This window comes from Haliotis rubra, unplaced genomic scaffold (assembly GCF_003918875.1).
Source record: "Haliotis rubra isolate DU_JTF1 unplaced genomic scaffold, ASM391887v1 Scf25, whole genome shotgun sequence".
NCBI classification, from domain to species: Eukaryota; Metazoa; Mollusca; class Gastropoda; order Lepetellida; family Haliotidae; genus Haliotis; species Haliotis rubra.
The window spans coordinates 2117842-2138573 of NW_025766558.1; the positions used below are offsets into that span (position 1 = coordinate 2117842).

Here is a 20732-nt window from a genome sequence, read left to right on the forward strand (position 1 = left end):
TATAAACAAAAACATGTTGATGAAACTACGTTGAAGTGTATATTTGTTAGAAATCACGTTGGTGTACTTATGTGTGAGAGCCGTTGTAACAATATTCTAGGAATATGGCGGGGCGGGACACAAATAGGCTTCACACACTGCACCTATGTGGGAACGAACCCGGGCTTCAGCCCTGCAGTTACACTGTCATAGAGACTATGAAACAATCTGCCATACAGACTATGAAACAAACGGTCATACAGACTATGAAACAAACTGTCATACTGACTATGAAACAATCTGTCATACAGACTATGAAACAAACTGTCATACAGACTATGAAACAAATACATCAAAGAAAGCCCATACAAGTGTGGAATATGTGGCGAGTCTAGATTTCCACAGTTACAAGAAATGGAGAAAATCTCTGGGCTCCTTTGCATTATATTTTATTATTATATTTTTTCTGTAAAATATGTTCATTTCAGAGACTAGATGTTAGTCTACTCTGAAGTCAGAAAATTTTAAGTTACTCCTCGGTCTGAATGCATACCTCAAATACAAATACAATAAATATCATTAGGCCTGTCACACAATGTCGTTTTTCTGCAGTACGTTTATTTGCTAATGAACGCACAACAACTTTAAAGAAGTACACTGATACTCCATTGTTCACATCTGTTGCAGCTTTGCAACTGTTGTGTCGGGATTTGCCGTCCAAACGTATTTGAATACTATTTAACTTGAGAACAGTGTTGTTTGTCCAGCTGAGACGACTTCATTAGTTCAAGGAAATCACACTTTGATTTATTGAAAACTGAGCGTCAGAGAAAGAGTAGTCGAGGACTGGGCACCCGTCTCGCTGCTAGCCTTACAGCTGAATGCGAACGGCTACAATATCCAGAAATAAGTCAAAAAGTAGCCGAGGACTTGGCACCCGTCTCGCTGCTATAGCCTTACAGCTGAATGCTAATGGCTACAATATCCAGAAACAAGTAAAAGTAGCCGAGGACTGGGCACCTGTCTCGCTGCTAGCCTTACAGCTGAATGCGAACGGCTACAACATCCAGAAACAAGTCATGTTGACATACAACACATTTCACTTCGTTTATCGGGTTCTTTAGGGAAACCCAATATATTTAACTGTACCAACTCCAAATGCAGAACCTTACCATTCCTAGGACGAGGCCATTCCTAGGGCACATTGTTTCGCATTTTGTTTCCAAACGTGCCGGTATGAACTGTTTGAGAGGCATTCTAGAAGTTGTAAGTAATAGGAATGACAAGTCTTTATAGATGATCAACTTCTTTATTCTACAATAGCGACGTGTCGGTATAGATATACAGTGTATTGTATTGTACAATAAACAAGTTGATCATCCATAAAGACGTGTCATTCCTATTGCCTGTATAAACTAGTACGTTTTTTTAATGCCTCAACTATGTTTGAAATGATTTTCCGTATCTTAACCTATTGTTTGTATGGTGGTGGTAATTACCGCAATTGTTCTCTATATTCCCGAAGATGAATTCTGACTGGAGCGCTTAGAGCGACGCCATGTTTGTTTGTGAACACTGAAAGTGAGTGAGTGAATATGTCTTTACGCCGCTTTTTAGCAATATTCCAGCAATATCACGGCGGGGGACACCAGACATGGGCTTCACACATTTTACCCATGTGGGGAATCGAACCGGGGTCTTCAGCGTGACGAGCGGACGCTTTAACCACTAGGCTACCCCACCTCTCCAACACTGAGAGTAATACCTACTTGGCCTTTGCATCTCTGTGCACATGATACCAACGGATATCTCTGGTTCACCACTGGCTTTATCCTGCCAAGACGCCTGCCCATTATGTGATAAAATACGATATCTTACGTTTACAACATACATTTTTAAACTATATTAGATTATAAATATTAGTTAGTCCGGACCAATTGTAATATTTTACCTCGTATTGACCTTATCTGTCTACGAAATCTAACTGCAGCACTCCTTTGATAAAACCCGAAGTACACACTCCATGTAAGTGAACACGTAGTGCGACAAGGACTTGGATGTTAGAGTTGTGATGGGACATGGAGGGTCGACAGAGTGTCAAGGTTTTACTAGATGTAATGAGATGCCACACAGCCAGGCGGTATCCATTCGCCAGGTGAATTCTGCCCTTGCAAAGATATTGTTTTCTTACCAATCAGCATCATGGTCAGTGAAGTATACTTAATGTGTAAAAAAATTCACGATATGGCTGCAATATTGCCGATGTGACGTTAAATATTAACTCACTTAACTCACTCATGTGAAAAAACAGACATGTCACCATCGTGAATGAAAATATACGTAAATATGAGAATCAACCATCCTTTCTGTGACACGAACTCGGAATGTACTCCGTTGACTCGTCCTTCCCGCACAAACTGCCACTGCGTGGCTAGGTTAACAAGAGTTACTTCCCTTACTCCGCGGTTCAGAACGAATGTGCCTCTCTCTTCACGGACACGCACAGTCAGGATTCAGCAAGACGAAGATGTGTTTGTTGTTAGATCCACCGGATGAAGCATGGAGACAACATATCGCCCTCATGAGCACTGCCATTGCCGTTATTTTTTCATAGATATACAAGGTTAACATAGATAAGGAAGGCTCTTTCCCTTGTTCCATTTACATGGAATTTTGTCAAAGACTGAAAAAAATATCCGTTGACTGATTGCTTTAGTGCACGGCAAACAAAATCTGGTAGCCGAGTACAACCAACCTATGGAATATATGACTAGTTAGGCAGCAAAAATTCCAAAAAACCCAAAACAAAAACCCTGCCATATTTCCAAAGATACCTAACTCGGCACCTGTCACACGCCGTAACTAGCTGTATTCGTGCGAACTCGGTTTGTTGCGACCAAGTGGAGCGGGTTACCGTAGTAAGATGTTATCTGGATTGTGTGCATGTTTGTGTTTACCATGTGTGGCAGCTTCTTATTAGGGTGTGTACGTACTTGTATTGCTGTAAGTTGGTTATCTTTGGTAGGCTTGAAGGTATGTAACATCTGATCTAGGACTAAATTTCTGTATACGTGTGACGGCCTCTGTATACACGTGCGACCGCCTCTGTATAAGTGTGACGGCCTCTGTAAACACGTGTGACGGCTCCTGTATACGTGTGACGGCCCCTGTAAACACGTGCGACCGCCTCTGTATACGTGTGACGGCCCCTGTAAACACGTTTGACGGCTCCTGTATAAGTGTGACGGCCCCTGTATACACGTGTGACGGCCCCTGTAAACACTTGTGACGGCTCCTGTAAACACGTGTGACGACCTCTGTATACGTGTGACGGCCCCTGTAAACACTTGTGACGGCTCCTGTAAACACGTGTGACGACCTCTGTATACGTGTGACGGCCCCTGTAATCACGTGTGACGACCTCTGTAAACGTGTGACGGCCCCTGTAAACACGTGTGACGACCTCTGTGTACCTGTGACGGCCCCTGTATACATACGTCTGATGGCCCCTGTATACATCTGATGGCTCCTGTAAACACATCTGACGCATATAATACAATAACGTGCGGCGCACGTTCTACTCCTTAATATACCTAATATACAGTCATCAGGACACTCTGAAACTTTGACATCGTTTGTAAAAGCCTCTCTATTAACAAAGGCCAACAGAAGGACCAAAGTTATTTTAATCGAAAAAGCGAAATGTCAAATTTGTCAAGCGTTCGCTTTTATAGTGTAATAACCAACCTATAGTCAGTTTACAGTGAAAACGTACCGGTGAATTGCACTTTAGACAAAAAATTAAATTGAAATTTAGATTGCGAATCCTCATAATTCTACCTTGCCAATTGAACATTTAAATCTTAGATTTTTATTCAACTTATGAAAAAAGTTATTTAACAAACGATCATAGTTTCAAATCGCTCATATTGGTTTGTATTACAAGGGGGTAAGCGCAGTAGTTGGAACAGTGAAACAAATGCACGTGCGGTACGTGATGAGCGTTAACTTAGACCAACCCTACTTGATCTCGGTGTTTCATTTTATGTGCATACCCCCTTGTAATACAAACCAATAATACCGATTTGAAACTATGATCGTTTGTTAAACAACTTTCATCCCAAGCTGAATAAAATTCTGAGATTTAAATTGTTAAATGGCAAGGTAAAATTATGAGGATTCGCAATCTTAATTTCACTTTATTTGATTTACTTTTTGGTTTAAAGTGAAATTCATCGGTACGTTTTCACCGCAAACAGACTATAGATGTCCTTTAAATTAATGCCCTGACTTCATTTAACTGAATTTCAAATAATTCACATTTAAAAGAACATTTGTCGATTGATCCTTCTCTCCTGCAGTATATGTACGTTCACCGTGGTGGGATTTCATCCCTTGCCAATTAATGATTCGTTCATTCGATCTGGAGTAAGAAAAGGACAAATCCCCAAACTCGTTTAATCAACCGATCTCAACTCTCGTGCTGTTAATCGAAATATCTTCTGAAATGTGATCAAAATGACAGGAATTATGATTAAATTTCGGTATATGTGGAGATGGGTGCAGATCACGTGACACTAGAAGATGATACTGTTTCCGGGGTCAACCGGAGGTCACGTTATAGGGCGTCCAATCAGCTGTTCCTGTTACGATTAACACTCTGTATAGAGCTGAATATAATTTCACGATGAAATTTGAGAAGGTCCTGATGGCCGTTTGTTTCCAAATGAAATCTGAAGTGGCCTCATGTTCTGTTATTGTGCGTGAGACTGTGCCTTTGAGGGGAAAGTAGCAATATTCGGCCGATAATGAGGTATTGGAGGGGGCGTGAAGTGGGCTGCCACCTAGTTTACCGTCAAGTCACGTCCGTCTTGTGTCCAGCTGAACGTCGGACAATAGCATCTCGGACAGTGACTCCTGCCCGGCAGTGGACACAACCAGGCCTTGATGGTCACATCTGAAATAATAATAACACATTGGTTGTGGTGGTGGTGTAGTTTAATGGCGACTCGGACCACATTACAACCTACAAATAGTTTCTGTACCTCCCCCTTCAAGTCGTGGGGGGGAGCAAAAATATTATATCTTACAGACTCTGAAAGCAATTGTCTTGTATCAGAGACCATATAATAGATATAATATTATAATGTCCCTGCTTGTATTTATGCTTGGGAGAAACATCTGATGGTGTATATCTCGATGGGAAACAGTGAAAAATGCGTTCATTATAAGGTCAAATCGGAATGTGGTCGTGACGAAAAAACATATCCCTACCAGTTCGGCGGAAGGGGTCGTTGTCGGCACGGGTACTACAGATGTGTACCCCAGGTACGTTTCTGTACACAGAAATGTACCCTAGCCAAAATCAGAATACAGAAACGTACCCTTGGACGATTCCATTCTGCATTGTGGAGTTTTCTTCATCGGAACGGTCATACTGTTGTATTAGATGCATTTGATATCGTTATATAACAGTATACACAGTAACGAACATGTCACGGTGCACAACGTACATCACTCGCAATCAGCTGAACGGGAACAACTACATAGGGTTTCGGTTTTGGGTTGCGGAATATGGACTCGTCCGTCGTTTAGGGTACCGGGTACGTTTCTGTAGTTTGTCTTTGTTTAGGGTAGTTTGTCTTTGTTTAGGGTACATATCTGTAGTACCTGTGCCGACAACGACCCCTTCAGCACCAGGTCGGTATCTAGTTGTGATATATAACTTATTTCAGCACAAGACGCAAGTGTACGGTTGTGATGGACAGTGAGTATGAGTGAGTTTAGTTTTACGCCGCTTTTAGCAATATTCCAGCAATATCACGGCGGGGAACACCAGATGTGGGCTTCACACATTTTACCCATGTGGGGAATCGAACCCGGGTCTTCACCGTGACGAGCGAACGCTTTAACCACTAGGCTACCCCATAGCCCCGTATACATTATTATCAACACCAGATGGTCTATCAATGTCATGTTTAACTAATATTATTACTAGATAGTATACGAATGCTATGTATAGCTTCATCACTAGATAGTATATGGTAGCCTTGCTCCAAGGCTGTACTGAATGCTAAGCGCATGAATGTATAGTAATTCTACGCTATAAAGAGGCAAGTCTAGATAAGGGGACAGTACAGGGACGCCAGTCTGTTAGGGGGCCAGTGTGTTATATTTATTTGCATTTTATTAATTATTACTTTAAAGACTTGTGCAAGTCTAAGTATATGGTAGCGAACTTTGAACATTTCTCATTTCCCCAGTCCTATCTGTATGGCCAAATCCTACAATGAAGCAAGTCTAGTTCTCCAGCTCACCGGGGCTCCTTTCAATGCAAATTGCATGTCCAGTTTCCTTCTTTCAGAGCTATATTTTTTTCAGAGAGTGACCGCTAACCTTCGTTTTCTATGTACGGAGGATTTCAGGTGCAAATGGTACTTCCGGGTTGTTTGACATGCATGTGCTTGTTTGTGGTTAGAGCCTTGTTGGTTTCCACCATCCACCGAACTACCGCTCCCAACGGCCAGTTCATAACGGTACAACTCTCGGTAGTCCTTTCTTGAACGCTACACTTGAACAGGTTTCAGATTTGGTATCTTCACGTTTCTTACACTCGCTCTCGGGAAAAGCTGCACACTTTAATGTGCCACAATGACTTTTCTCAAGTTATGTGACAAATACATGCATTTATACCGTTAACACCATTACATACTGTTATTATAACCACGCTTTCGCCCGATAGGTATGTTTTGAAGTACACTCGTTGCAATTAGAATCAAACGGGGCACGTTTGGTCATCTATGTTTCTCAGCGGTAATAATGGAGAATGATTTACTTCCAAGATAAAAACTGAGATATACTGGTTTTCCTCGGCAGTAGTAATTTAGAATGACATTAAATCTCCACGGGGTAATTACTGGTAATGGTATATCTGAAAGGAAATACTTTCAGGATAATGGTAAACCTCAAGGATTATTCTGTCGTGTTTGAGGTTTAACGCCACATTCCAATATTTCATCATATAACTAATGCCTGTATCTTTTAGCAATTCATTACTGATTAAACATGGCCGCTATAGAAACAGAAGATTTCTTAAATTCATTACTGGACGTTCTACGTATCACCCCTCCGCTCTCCTCCCTACCCCGGTCAGTGCCCTGCGATGATTGACGGAGACGAGGGACATGCTTGGAATAACACAGTACTGAGCGCGTGTGTTTACCTACACACTCAGTAATGAAGCGTCATCACAGGCTTGTTTGTGTAATTGATTACAATGTTTATTTTCCGAGAAGCAGATTTACCCTCGGTCATTTCAGCGCTGGCCAAGCAGTGACCGTTAATCTGCGATAGAACCTTGTTTGTCTCCCCATAACATGATACAGCGCCATCATTACTCCCCCTTATGACGAACAGAAACAGAGATTGTTTGGAGGCAAGGATATGTCCCTTTGTACAGTCGTGTCATTTTTATTTAGCTGGCTTATCACGGCTCATAGTCTCCCGCAGATATATGAAGCAAAGATTTTTGCAATCAGAAACCCAGGCGCTCAATATTGCTGACTGAATGGGTGTTGTAACCGAGTATCCAGCTAGATTGCAATATGTTCCTAAATTACAAGAAAACGTCGTGTCGCAAAATCAGACAACTTTGTTCAAACTAATATCTCTGTCGGTGTTTGTCTCCCCGGCACACACGCACCTGACAGTCAGCTGATTAGTGTTATTGCCCCTGTGTCTGACCGAGTTCCCTCACCTGAATGCCCCCGTACCTGGCCCCCTGCCCCTTGTACATCAGCACGTGAGAGATTTACACCTCTCCTCGGCGCTATTCACCCAGCCGTTGCCAAACACTTCCGACAAATATGTGGAATATGACAAAGTAGCACGCAGCACCATCACAGGGACGAACCAGTCGCACCGCCATCTATAGAACCCTCAGATGTGAGGTATTTGTTTGGGGAATATCAACCCATTTTCGACACGTTTTGTTTTCGGTCGATCGCTTTTTGGCAGCTAATACGTCCTGATTGAATCGTGAATATGATATAGTCGTGATTTTAAAAACTAAATATTTGTAACAATTAACATCCATATGTTACAACACGTGCTTCTCTTGGCAGTATCACTCGTTGGCCTCTATGGACTGTCGGTGATTGTAAGGGTACGATGGTCTGGAGAGAGTTCAACGATTTTAAATACTCACACAGTTAGATTTATATTGTTCTGTTCAGGAATCAGAAAATACAACTGTTCAGTTATTACGGACATAGCAAACTATTGTTCACCTGTTGATATACACACATTGTCGCCCGTACTTACACTACAGCCACCCAATCTTGTCTTTTAAACTGTCCTTGTAAACTGTCAGTGCATATTGTCACACTCTACACCTAAAGCGTTTCTCAATGCATTTCGTAACTCCACTTAGAATGTTTCTCTACACATACATTTTGTAACTCTCAAACACTTAACTATTTCTTCAAACATACATTTGTCATATAAAACCCAAAGTGTATTGTTATACTTCAAGTCACTGGTCATAGCCTAGGTTCGTTTGTCTGCATTTTTGCTTCACAGCCTGCAATGCCCCACCTGTACATGTAACGGCGACTTGTAATCGAGTGAGGGTCAGACTAACCGGTAATCGACTTTAAGAGCAAGTACATTACAGCCGTCTTGAAAAGTTTGACGATAGGAGAACATCGACAGATCAAACCTTGCCACCTTATCCTGCTCAGTCATACCCCACGACCAACATAGGGTAGACTTGCAACCAGTTCAGTTATAGAACAGCATATCCGTGTTATGATTTGGTTTGTTGCTTAACGCCGCACCCAACAATATTCCAGCTATATGGCGGCGGTCTGTAAATAATCGAGGCTGGACCTGACAATCCAGTGATCAACAGCATGAGCATCGATCTGCGCAATTGGGATACGATGACATATGTCAACCAAGTCAGCGAGTCTGACCACCCAATCCCGTTAGTTGCCTCTTACGACAAGCATGGGTTACTGAAAACCAATTCTAACCCGTTCTTCACGGGTTCCGTGTTATGAATTAATATGCTTAAATCATGTGGCACGAGGCAAAATCAAATGTTGTGTGGAACCACCAAGATTTACATCAGAATTAGGTATCCGATTTATCCCTCCTGCGACAGGTATGATATAGTCATTGGAGCCATTTAAACCTGGGTTAGCAGGACGGTATGTATTGCCTCGATAACAGATATACATTTATTGGCTGATATTGAAGAGCCGTATCTGTGTCAGATGATATTCCGAGAGTGTGCGAAAGGCTTCTTCCTGGCGTGTTAATTAGTTTTCAGCATCCAGGGTGTGAAGTACTTTATAACAGACTACTTCATTCCGTCTACACCTACAACGCTACTTTATTCCTCTGCCAAGTTGGTTTCTTTAGGTATCTTGACTCCGTCATTGGACTGCTAATATGTCAGTCGTGACCTTAAGCATCACATTTACCGTTGTTTCTGAACTAATAAACTCTCACATACATAATGCAGTCTGTTTGTCATTGGGAGCCGTATCGCAATACATCTTTGTCGAGTTACAAATGTAGTTGTTTTTACAAGGTTCTATCTTCCTTGCAATAATTTACATCTGAGTTCTCATACTTCAGGGCGATAATAGAAGCACTTCCTGACATGCGCATTGCGTTGATGTGATGGTGGCGGCTGTGGTGTACGATCCAACGTTGCCTTGTAGCCGACACACGGGGCTGAAACTCTCTTGTATTTATTTATCCTGCGGCAGTGGAATCTTAGACCTGACAACCACAGCGTTAACAGTGTAGAGTCATCTAACTGCTTACGTGTGTGGTGTGTACTGGGTCACCTGTACATTCTTCATTAAGTGTTTATCATGGCTGATTAAGTGCGAGGAGCAGTCTCAAGTATCTATCGCAACAACAAACATTGTCAAGTTCAGCGTCTCATAAACTGGTACTTGAGACCCCGTGCATTACGTGCATTTACGAAGTACCACCCGTGATGAGCTTCAGGGGAAAGCCACGTGTATCAAGTTAGCAACACGTATAGATGACAGAACAACAGCGTATGGGAAACTAATATATACAAACTACAAAAAAAACCTTGAAGCCACGGTTTGAAGACAAAACAAAGAATGAATGAAATGTTATCCCTGTCTAACCACGTCGTCTAATTTTTGTACAGAAAACATGGGTATATTTCTTTCTTTAAATATCGTAACTTCGTGGTCAAACATATGTTTGTTAGTTGATGTAACCTGGTCAAACATTATTTAACAGATGCGTGTACAGTCTCATAGTGATGGCTTTATCCCTGTTGTTATGCTTACCAGCTCCCATGAGACAAGGGGTATGCCCCAATACTGGCTACCGTAGACACCCGGGACGCGTGACAGACTATGTAGATGAACGTATCTTCTACGTACATGAACGTACCTTCTACGTTGATGAAAGTATCGTCTACGTAATTTAAGTATTTAACGTAGATGAACGTATCTTCTACGTACATGAACGTATCTTCTACGTTGATGAAAGTATCGTCTACGTAATTTAAGTATTTTACGTAGATGAACGTATCTTCTACGTACATGAACGTACCTTCTACGTTGATGAAAGTATCGTCTACGTAATTTAAGTATTTTACGTAGATGAACGTATCTTGTACGTACATGAACGTATCTTCTACGTTGATGAAAGTATCATCTACGTAATTTAAGTAATTTACGTAGATGAACGTATCTTTTATGTAGATGAAAGTATGTTCCACGTAATGTTAGTATCTTCTACGTAGATCAGATGAAAGTATCATCTGAGAAAATGATGATATTTTTAACCGTGGCACTATACGCTTCCATACATTGGAGTCAGTTCGTATATGCTGCAGTTGAACTCGGTAAGATCTACTTAAGTTTTATGTGAATGTTAAGGGGACACTAGTGGGGGTACTTATTTTTTATGAATTGGCTCGTCTCTCCCATGCTCGTTTGGCCTGATTACCCCGAAGTACTTGGAGGGAGCGGGTGAGCGGACGGTGCGCGGGGCGTGGGGCGTGGGGCGTGAGACGAGAGGTGAGTGAACGGGATGGAGGGCGTGGGCTGAGTGGACGGGATGTGACGTGAGTGAACGGGGCGTTTGGTGTGAGTTGTGTGGACGGGTTGTAGGGCGTTGGATGAGTGGGCGGAGTGTGGGGTGTTCTAGGACTCTAGTCACGATGATTTCTATCCGCAGTTCACACAAATTTTGTGTGTTCTGCCTGAGGTTTTTATGTAGGAAACCTACTTCCAATAAAAAGGTAAAAACATGCACTAATTATACAAACTTCAGACTTACTCAACCCAGAAGGAAAGAAATGTCCTTTCCAAACACTTTCAATGTTGATTGGGCCCATGTTGTTTCTGACACTGACTCATGCACCAATTTAAACCAAGCTGCTTGTATTTCAGGTTACAATTTTTATCAAGTCTTGTTGTTCTGAAATTGTGGTGAGATCTGCTGTCTTGGGTAACTGACAACCGCTCACATGTGTTCTAAACGTTACATCCCTCGAGCATTTCATATGTTACCACATTTTGTATTCTACACTTACTGTTCACGTGGGTATGAAAGTATTACATAAACCAGTTATTTTTTTAAGAGGCGACTAACTAAGCGTCTTGTTTACTATCACGTTTAAGTTTAAAGGAGATGTAAGTAAACATCTGAATTCAAATCATTTATATAGCATATAAAAGAATCATCTTGACGAAGAAACCTTTTCTAAAGTCAACATTTGTAGCCGAAAGCGCTGAAAACTACCTGTGTTCTTGAAACTACCGAGAGTTAATGAGCAGTGGTGACATCACGTGATCTGACATCATAGCCTCGAGTTGACTAGCAGTCGGGCGTTGCTTCAGTATCGTATCCAGAAGCTAGCTAGCCTTCTCCGTGGCATCACGGGACAATAACGCCGATGTAAATGAACGTTAACCATATTGGTACATATCAATGTGAGCCTGTCGTTAGTTGAAAGTCTTGACAGCAGCAAGGAAAGCGTGGTAGATCCATCGATTGAAGACGTCACCACAGGGACCTTTTATATAGTACTAGGGTAGGGTCTATATACCTATATGTCTTTCTAACGCTCTTTTTTAAGCGCGACACGCCCCTGTGGACGTCACTACGGAAAAGACTAGGAAACACAAATTTCAAATTTTCAACATATGTCTAATTTTCTTTGTATAACATCTGTACGGTCTAGGTATGACTGTGTACATATATCATTGAATGTTAATTATATAGTACTGCCAAAGACATACTCGAATCCTGCTCGTAACCATGGTCACTCCAACACTGACACATTCATATGGAGAGGTGGGCACGTCCAGGCAAGGAGATACTTAGTGCCGTGGAACTGTCATCTTCTGTACGGCCACACATTGTACAGCCTCAATTACCCATTACTTCCACGGTAACCTGTGCAGATCCGGGTTAAAACTGACCTTCAGCAACCTACCCGTCTTAAGAGGCGACTAACGAAATCTTATGGTAAGGCTCGCTGACTCGGTTGTCATCGTATCACAGCTGATCGATGCACATATCACTGGATTGTCTGACCCAGACTTGATTATTTACAGACCGCCGTCACACAGCTGGGAAATTTGCTGAATGTTGCGTTAAACAACAAACCAACAACACAATCCCTGATATATCACCATCGATCTATTGAAAACATTGTCTGCCTCGGATTCAGTGACAGTCCAAAAACAACTGTATCCCGTTTAACAAAGAACATTTTCTAGATACTGCCAGCTTATATTTTTCAACAAAACAAATTCAAGATAATGGAAAAGTAATGTTAGGCGGGTTCCTTCCTGTGTTTATGCTGGCAGTAGTTTTCCTGTATGAACACGCGGCCACCAATGTTTTACTGAATAGGTGCACGTTAATTCACACATGCACTGATCACAAAGGGCGCGTCGCTGCCTTGCATATCACTTTGAAGCTTTGGGCTACGTATATGAGATGTTGTCAGTTGTCTAGCTGTTGCCCCACAGCCTACGGCATCAGATCAAAGCTTGCACCAAATAAAACAAGGTCTGAAGAGTTGATGCTCTTCGTGTTTTGTGTTTTCATTCCACTTTGGTGAGGAAATGTAATGTAAGCGTTCGACAGACATATTTTCCCAATGTGTGATTGATAGAACTTCTCGCCTCTTGAAACAATAGCGGAGGATCAACATTGCACCTCTACAAAAAGTGTTTACTCTGCTGGAGCGGGAAAGACGGATCGTGTGTTAACTGTCGGTAGAATGGTTATGACGGGACGCAGAAATCTGGCGGCTTTCAAACAAAGAGGAATCTGGGTAGGTATGGAGTCGTGCAATGGTTGGAATCAGGGCTTACGGGATCACATGGATGCGGCTTGTAGAGTCAATAAATAATCACCATATCACAGACAGAACTCTGATGGCGTGATGGAAGGTCATATTTGAGAAATGTTTTGGTTGGAATCGTGGCGTTACACAACTCGTGTTTATAATCCATGGCAGATGGGTCGACGGTGGTCATGTTGCAAGCCATCACTTCTCACCAGCAACTTCGCCTACGGGGTCTCTGAACATACCTGAAACAGCTCATGGCCCTGGTACGTATATATATCCTTACCTGAGGGTGGAGTGGCGGGGATGAGGCACCAAGTAGTCCTGGGATGCTGTTGGTGTATCTCCCTGACAGGCCATTTATCTAACACAACGCCACATTTGTACTGGAACAAAATTAGTTATTTAGCTCAATCCATGTCCAACAATTGTCATTTCTTCTGTTTGTCCAGAAAACGCTCACCTGTCTTGACGTTCTCAAGGCTGAGATTCTGTATAGCAGGAACTGCAGTAACGGGTATATTAAAGCATAATATACATACATGGTTACATGGCCTCCTAACATTTCGCTTAGTTACATACAATCATCATGTCTATGTTAAACAACTGTTTCTAATGAGAAAGTAACTTATTGTCGTAGCATTATTCATGGATATGTCTCTCTCAGTCTCTCGCCTCCTCTTTCGTCAGATAACCGGAGATTTAAATAGATCACTGCTTTCGTGTTATCAAATACTCTAATCATACTCATTTCAACAAATAAAATATCTGTTACAATATTAATGGCATATACAGCCGGTAAGTTCGGTCAAAAATTTGGATAAAAACGCGATGAAAACGTCGCAGTCCCCGTGACGTCGTTCAGCAGCTCTGAACATCCAGCCACTCAGACCTTGTTCAACAACAGCGCTCCTCCCCGTCGTCGATGTCCGAGTTAGAAGGTTTGTAATTATCTCCCCCAATATAAACTGACCCCGACCAAAGCGAGCCGATATTGACCCGTATGAAGGAAATTAATTAGAAACTGACCCCAGTTTTCGAGTTAATCCTGATGGGGACACGGCTAATGACGTGGAGTACATGTATAACGGGAAGACGGACACGTTCAGCTGTCACTGTGGACGATGTACGGGGCCTGGACACCATCAGCTGGAGATTGACGCCATGGGCACGTGCACAAAATGGCCAGGCCTGTGAATGTCGTATGGCTGTGTCAAAGTACGGGGAGAAGTACCGCCAATCAACTTGATATGGGAGGAAAACCCGAAACGACGCAGATCTCCGACCTTTACACATTGATGAAACTCATGGCTACGGGTATGGTGATGAAAAAAAACAAAAAATATAATCGAGACGAAATCTGATTCGAAAGCACAATCATGTTTCTTGGGCGCCGAGGGGACGTAACTCTGTACACACAACAATCTCAGAAATGGACAGAGGCAGAGCTGTCCCAGAGGGCCAAAGAATCCTATAGTATACATTTTAATTTTTTCCACACGTTTGGGAGACAGCGGGCATCAACCAAAATATATGATACGGTGCTGAGATTCACAACTATCAGTTGCACGTGTTCACTAAATTTGACATATATTTTCTGTTTTATATCAACAGTTTATTTACAGAGTTACCGTGTAAATATAGGACCGCAGTACCCCGGATGAATCCATAGGTACGAAGTATACCAGTTGAAACACTGTTGCACACCGTATAACACTGTTTCATAACAACTGATATCTCAAAATATAATAGGTGTTCCTGACAGAAAATTTTGATTTTCGTCATTGATGTCCAGTTATATTTTAGAAATCAATCAATAAATTTAAACAGTTTTAAATACATCCTGGGTTATATCTAGAGTTGTTAGTGGATGGTCAAGTCTTTCAGCTATTCAAGACCCGTGAAGATCCGGGTTAGAATTGATCTTCAGCAACCCATGCTTGTCGTAAAAGGCGACTAAAAGGGTCGGGTGGTCAGGCACGCTGACTTGGTTGACACATGTCATCATATCCCAATTGCGTAGATCGGTGCTAGTGCAGTTTATCACTGGATTGTCTGGTCCAGACTCGATTATTTACAGACCGCCGCTATATAGCCGGAATATTGCTGAGTGCGGCGTAAAACTAAACTCACTCACTTCAGCTGGTCAAGTCATGTTACCATCTCAAGTACTCTACTCGTAGCAAAGACAGATGGGTTTTTTATATTAAAGCTATACACTGCATGCTATCCTTTAGAGGATGGAATCCACAAGTTATTTTGTTTTGATTACAGCTGCCTCAGGGTACCTGTCTGATCTTCTTGGTGACTATGTTCCTTCTTAAACACTAAGATAAAAGAACTGAAGCTCTTAAAAAACACAGACCAAAACTGAAATCCACTGGCTTCAGATCATTCATCGTGCAATCTCCTTCCGTTTCACACAAGGTCATTGTTCAGAAAATGTTATCGACTATAAAAAAAATGCTGCTGAATAATTCAATTTGTCACGCATGTCATGGTCACGTACTTTCACTTAATGAGTGATATTATTGTTTCGGTGTCGTGGAACTAGACTGTAGATCTAGGTCTATACGTATACAGTATATATTTATTGTTGTTGCTTTATTTTTATCATATTGCATATTAATATATGTTATACATTATAATATAGTAAAAATGTTATTTACAAAGATTACTATAAAGATTATTTTGTGCTATCTTGAATTACTTTAAAAAATCAAATTCATCTTTCCTTAAATCCTATTTATTTGTTATCAGTATTTATCTATATATCCTATAACCGAACTTGTACATGTTATGTGAATAATTCATATATATATTGTGATGGGGAATTATAGATATCAGTAAATAGACTTTGTGATATTAATAATTCATAGAATCATATTAACAGATTACTGTTGACTGTTAAGATTGGAAGTGTTATTAGCACAATGACACTTTTAGAGAATTAAATGACATGATTAATTGACGGAGAAGCACAAAAGAAATTACTATATAGATACAAAATTAAAGTCGATGGCGTGGTACCTGTGAGAGGCAACACAAATATAACTGATATGAAATAGGCAAAATCAGTACAAAACGGCGCTTCAAAAACGGCTATAGCGAATTAGTAGGCTAACGCTTAGTCTCTGAATGTATATAATTTTGATAGAAACAAATAAACCCATTTGAATTGTAAAGGAACCCCAGTGAGACTTGCTTCATTTAGGGTTTAGCACTGCAGGAAGGGCTTGGCAGTAGGGAAAATAATGTGGTTCAGGGACTGCGACAGACTTAGCGAATCAGTGGTGTTCAGTATATGCTCTTTGTATGGGGGATCAAATGTCACGTGATCTGTACCGACTCCAGATTTTAGAAACCCGCCATTAGTTCAGTATTCTGCGGGCAATGTTGATATCCACATTACAACGACTGACGAACTATTGTATTGTCAAATCCTGCTTTGATTCAAAACGACTGATAAAGCGAACACGAGAAATAGCGCGTAGCAATAGTGAACTAGTCGATAAATAAGCCGCCGTTTCCCAGCGAGAGCTGTAGCCGTGATCGTCTAGTGGTTAGGACTTTGCGTTGTGGCCGCAAGAACCCCGGTTCGAATCCGGGTCACGGCAGCTCTCGGTAGCATTTTTGCAATATTTTTCACTCTACCTGTCTTTTGTAAGCATACCAATAGCTGGTTCCATGTAACAGCTTCTGTCAGTAATATTTTTTTATTACCATCAATGTACAATAATTGGATGCAGTATTATCCAGTGTGCATGTTATTAAACCATCGGGAATAGAATAAAGAGTAATCACTCACCAGTAGTTATGAACACAGCCCAGTGATACGAAACTAAAAATAATCACTCCTGCTTTGTTACTTTTGTTAGATGTATAGTCCGTTTGATTTCATTTGAGACTCTGATGATTTGTCTCATAATTTTGGACATCCGAATCAAAAAGTTGTTTCACAAACGATCATTATTTTGTTGTCGCTTACCGCTATTTTGTACGATGGGGGACCACTTGCTGGTAGAACAGCCAGGCCATCAACAAGCGTCTGTAGTGAAACTTCAACAATTTCATACGTGCAACGAGTTGTTCCAAGAAAGCGGTCCCCTCGTGAAAGATAGCGAAATCAACAAAATAATGATCGTCTGTAAAACAACTTTTGATTCGGTTGTTCAAAATTATGAGACAAATCATCAGACTTGGTCTGTCGATTTCATGTAACTGCAAAATTTGGTTTTGTTGCATTTATTAGATTTTGTGTTAGTGAGCAATTTATCGGTCTCAAATGAAATCAAACGGACTTTACTTGAGGTTCATACATGTCGTTATAATGTCTATCGCTATACAGGTTCATATAACGGTACTTTGTGTTGATCTGTAGAGCGAGATTATGGCTTGTTGTATTGCATGTATATTTTTGTTTCAAATTTTATTAAGTTTGTTTTCAACTTAAGTATGACGGTCTATGCTTAAACACGTAGGTTTTACAAACAATAAATTAGCCTCCGTTTCCCAGCGAGGGCTGTAGCCGTGATCGTCTAGTGGTTAGGACTTTGCGTTGTGGCCGCAAGAACCCCGGTTCGAATCCGGGTCACGGCAGCTCTCGGTAGCATTTTTGCAATATTTTCCACTCTACCTGTCTTTTGTAAGCATACCAACATTTAAGTAGCTCGTTTCCTGTAAGAGCTTCTGTCAGTCATTTTTAAAAAATTACCAACATTGTACAATAATTGGATGCAGTATTATCCAGTGTGCATGTTATTAAACCATCGGGAATAGAATAAAGAGTAATCACTCACCAGTAGTTATAAGCACAGCCCAGTGATATGAATCTAAAAATACGAAACTAAAAATCATAACTCCTGCCTTGTCTGTTACTTCTGTTACTTAAGGTTCATACATTTGATTGTAATGTCTATCGCTATACAGGTTCATATAACGATACTTTGTGTTGATCTGTAGCGCGAGATTATGGCTTGTTGTATTGCATGTATATTTTTGTTTCAAATTTTATTAAGTTTGTTTTCAACTTAAGTATGACGGTCTATGCTTAAACACGTAGGTTTTACAAACAATAAATTAGCCTCCGTTTCCCAGCGAGGGCTGTAGCCGTGATCGTCTAGTGGTTAGGACTTTGCGTTGTGGCCGCAAGAACCCCGGTTCGAATCCGGGTCACGGCAGCTCTCGGTAGCATTTTTGCAATATTTTCCACTCTACCTGTCTTTTGTAAGCATACCAACATTTAAGTAGCTAGTTTCCTGTAAGAGCTTCTGTCAGTCATTTTTAAAAAATTACCAACATTGTACAATAATTGGATGCAGTATTATCCAGTGTGCATGTTATTAAACCATCGGGAATAGAATAAAGAGTAATCACTCACCAGTAGTTATAAGCACAGCCCAGTGATATGAATCTAAAATACGAAACTAAAAATAATAACTCCTGCCTTGTCTGTTACTTCTGTTACTTAAGGTTCATACATTTCAAAAGTTGTAATGTTGTATCGCTATACAGGTTCATATAACGATACTTTGTGTTGATCTGTAGCGCGAGATTATGGCTTGTTGTATTGCATGTATATTTTTTTGTTTCAAATTTTATTAAAGTTTGTTTTCAACTTAAGTATGATACGGTCTATGCTTAAACACGTAGGTTTTACAAACAATAAATTAGCCGCCGTTTCCAATAAATTAGCCTCCGTTTCCCAGCGAGGGCTGTAGCCGTGATCGTCTAGTGGTTAGGACTTTGCGTTGTGGCCGCAAGAACCCCGGTTCGAATCCGGGTCACGGCAGCTCTCGGTAGCATTTTTGCAATATTTTCCACTCTACCTGTCTTTTGTAAGCATACCAACATTTAAGTAGCTAGTTTCCTGTAAGAGCTTCTGTCAGTCATTTTTAAAAAATTACCAACATTGTACAATAATTGGATGCAGTATTATCCAGTGTGCATGTTATTAAACCATCGGGAATAGAATAAAGAGTAATCACTCACCAGTAGTTATAAGCACAGCCCAGTGATATGAATCTAAAAATACGAAACTAAAAATCATAACTCCTGCCTTGTCTGTTACTTCTGTTACTTAAGGTTCATACATTTGATTGTAATGTCTATCGCTATACAGGTTCATATAACGATACTTTGTGTTGATCTGTAGCGCGAGATTATGGCTTGTTGTATTGCATGTATATTTTTGTTTCAAATTTTATTAAGTTTGTTTTCAACTTAAGTATGACGGTCTATGCTTAAACACGTAGGTTTTACAAACAATAAATTAGCCGCCGTTTCCCAGCGAGGGCTGTAGCCGTGATCGTCTAGAGGTTAGGACTTTGCGTTGTGGCCGCAAGAACCCCGGTCCGAATCCGGGTCACGGCAGCTCTCGGTAGCATTTTTGCAATATTTTCCACTCTACCTGTCTTTTGTAAGCATACCAACATTTAAGTAGCTATTTTTATGTTACAGCTTCTGTCAGTAATTTTTTTTTTTTTATCATCAATGTACAATAATTGGATGCAGTATTAGCCAGTTTGTATGTTATTAAACCATTGGGAATGAAATAAAGAGTAACCACTCGCCAACTATTAATTAATATTTACTGAATCAACAGATCGTTCGTCTACACAAAAGCCCCCTACACCAACATCTGGACCTGAAATGAAAATATTTTTACAGACTTGCGTAAGCTGAATTGCATATACTAGTATTTCCTTCTTCGTGATCTGCCGCAAAGTGTAAACAAAACAAATAAACAAGAAAAGACAAACATACCAAACCTTACAAACATTATCATCATCATCAACAACAACAAACAAACAATATCACTGCACATTTAGTTGGAGACATATGTAAGACCTAGAAAGTTTATTGATAAATGAAGTCTTAATTTTAAAGTATGACTGACAGACTGTACGTGCAGAGATAGCAAATGGTAAGAGTTCCTCCCGTTCCCCCATCCCAAATAATATGTATAAATATTCTAGAATTATAAACAAAACTTAACACAACAATTACTAGAGAACTCACAAAATGATTAAAAGTCCAAAATTTAAGTTAGGGCTAGGTTTAGGTTAGGTTTAGGGTTAGGTTTAGGGTTAAGTTTAGAGTTTGGTTTAGAGTTGGAGGAACGGAAGGAACTCTTTCCTAGCAAATAGCAGTTTGAAAGATCAAAATTAGTAGTTTGACCATAAAATTAGTAGTCAACTAAATACTTAAAATCATGATGGATTCTGAGAAAGATCTGACACTAATCAAGAGTGAAGCTTTAATTTCACATGTCTCCAACAGCAGATTTACAAATTATCAGCATAACATTTCTTCTTGTCGTTTCTTTTTGGCGAAAATGTATGGTTTTGCCTATATATCCGAATTTTAATGAATTTTCTTCAAA

At 40.6% G+C, this 20732-nt stretch overlaps 4 non-coding genes across 4 annotated transcripts; all 4 read left to right on the forward strand.

Annotated features, from left to right (window-relative positions):
• The first annotated feature begins 16893 nt into the window (after positions 1 to 16893).
• Positions 16894 to 16965, forward strand: Trnah-gug. The gene has a single exon. It is a non-coding gene; the product is annotated as a tRNA-His (tRNA).
• A 910-nt stretch (positions 16966 to 17875) lies between these two features.
• Trnah-gug lies at positions 17876 to 17947 on the forward strand. The gene has a single exon. It is a non-coding gene; the product is annotated as a tRNA-His (tRNA).
• A 509-nt stretch (positions 17948 to 18456) lies between these two features.
• Positions 18457 to 18528, forward strand: Trnah-gug. The gene has a single exon. It is a non-coding gene; the product is annotated as a tRNA-His (tRNA).
• Positions 18529 to 19067: 539 nt separating this feature from the next.
• Trnah-gug lies at positions 19068 to 19139 on the forward strand. The gene has a single exon. It is a non-coding gene; the product is annotated as a tRNA-His (tRNA).
• The last annotated feature ends 1593 nt before the right edge of the window (positions 19140 to 20732 follow it).